This window comes from Hyperoodon ampullatus, assembly GCF_949752795.1.
Source record: "Hyperoodon ampullatus genome assembly, chromosome: 18".
NCBI lineage: Eukaryota > Metazoa > Chordata > Mammalia > Artiodactyla > Ziphiidae > Hyperoodon > Hyperoodon ampullatus.
In genome coordinates, this window is record NC_136931.1 from 52,828,286 (window position 1) to 52,830,274 (window position 1,989).

The following is a 1,989-nucleotide window of genomic DNA, read 5'->3' on the forward strand; positions in this document are numbered from 1 at the left end:
TTCCCAGACCGGGTCACGAACCCACGTCTCCTGCATCGGCAGGAGGACTCTCAACCACTGCGCCACCAGGGAAGCCCCCTAAATACATTTATTAATAGCATTTTTACCAAGACATGAATGCCAGTCAGTAAGAGTCTCCACCATGTAAGATCTTGCCCTTCTGGAGAGAAAAACTCTCCAGAGAAAAACTCAGGTGCGTGGCAGGTGGGAAGGGAGGACAAGTCTATGGGGGTCCTCTTGGTAGGGCAAGAAGCTCCCAAGCATCTGCCCCCAGCTGATCAGCTCCTTTTCAGAGGAACTGGAACGGAGGGATTTCAGGCGCTCGGTGGCATCCCCTCCCTCGGCCTCCTGTTTCCCGCCCTCGTCCCTACACGCTGGGCGGCCTCACCAGCTCCCCCGGGCAGTCCAAGGAATGTGAAGAGGTAGGTGGGGGTGGGGAGGGGCGGGAGCCGCCGGGGAGAGACAAAGGGGCCGAGTCAGAGCCAGAGACACAAAGAGGCGAGGAGGCTGGGAAGACAGAAGTGGGACAAGGACACGGGGAGGGACCAGCGGAGTCTGGAGGCCCGATCCTAGCCCAGCCCCGCAGGGCCAGCGGAGCGCCGGGGGTGGTCTGTGCTGCCCCCTGGCGGAAGGCTGCGGTAAGGAGACGGTGCGGATCAGATACAGGAGAGGACTGGGGAATGCAGGGAGCGAGAGAGAGAGAGGTCAAGAGAGACGCAGAGAGAAACAAGAGACACCGAAAGAGAGACAGAGGGACAGAGAAAGATAGAGATAGAAACATACAGAGAGACACAGACGCAGAGAGAGACACAGATGCAGGGAGCGAGAGAGACAGAAACACAGACCGAGAACAAAGTCAAAGGGATGGAAAGAGACAAGGAGCCAAGTGACACAGAAACAGTGATAGAAAAAGACACCAGGAAGAAAGAGACCAGAAACACTAAGAGACACGGAAACGTGAAGACTGAAAGACCCAGAGATAAACACAGGGACGGAAAAAGAGAGGCAAAGATAGACACAAAAACAGAGACACTAAAAGAGGCAGACAGAAATCTAAAAAACGACTCCCAGAGTCGCAGGCAGAGATTGAAAAAGATGAAGATAGGCTGAGATGCGCACAGACCTGAGAGACAGTGGCCCCGGGGCGAGAACTGGGGAAGTCTCGAGGCGGGGAAGGGGGTGGGGTCTCAGCGTGGGGGCGGGGCTCCAGAGGGGCGGACCTATGAGAACCCACGTGCCTCACGCGGGTATGACGAGATGGCCAGGAGTAATACTGAAGGGGGCGGGGTTAGGACTTTGGGCGGGACCGAGGCCAGGGTATACTTAGCTCCTGGGAAGGGGCGGGGCAGACTACCTGGAGAACGAATGGGAGAGGCCGTGTTGGGGGGCGGGGCTTCACGGAGGCGGGACGTTCGGAAGCCCCTAAGCGTGCCCCGTTAGACAGGGGGCGGGGCGCGAGGGCAACCTCTGGTGTAAAGGGGCGTGGCTAGGACACTAAGGGGCGGGGTTTGAATGCTAAGAGAAGGCAAAGATAGAATTCTGGGACGGAGGGCGGTGATCAAAGAATCCTGGGAGGGGCGGACAGAGTATCCTGGGAAGCAGCGGGTGTAGGTAGAATCCTACGACAGGGAGGGAGAGGAATGCTGGGGGGCGGGGCAGGCGTGGAATCCCAGGAGGGGGCGGGGTCAGACCAGCTTGAGGGGGTGTGGCCCGAGCCTAAGAGCGGCTCGGTGCCCGGGGGAAGAAGGGGGTGGGTCCTGTGACGTCAGCGAGTCCGAAGCCAGAAAGAAGCTGGGGGCCGGGGGCGCTGAGCCGGGAGAACCGGACCGCGAGAGCAGAGCCGCGAGACCAGAGCCGGGAGAGCAGAGCGCGGCGGGAACCAGCCGGGAGCCGAAGCCACTCAGGCACCTGCGCGTCTGCCCAGCCGATCGGCGCACGCAGAGTGGCCCACAGGCCCCCGCCCGGGCCCAGTCCCTCCCCGGGCCCTCC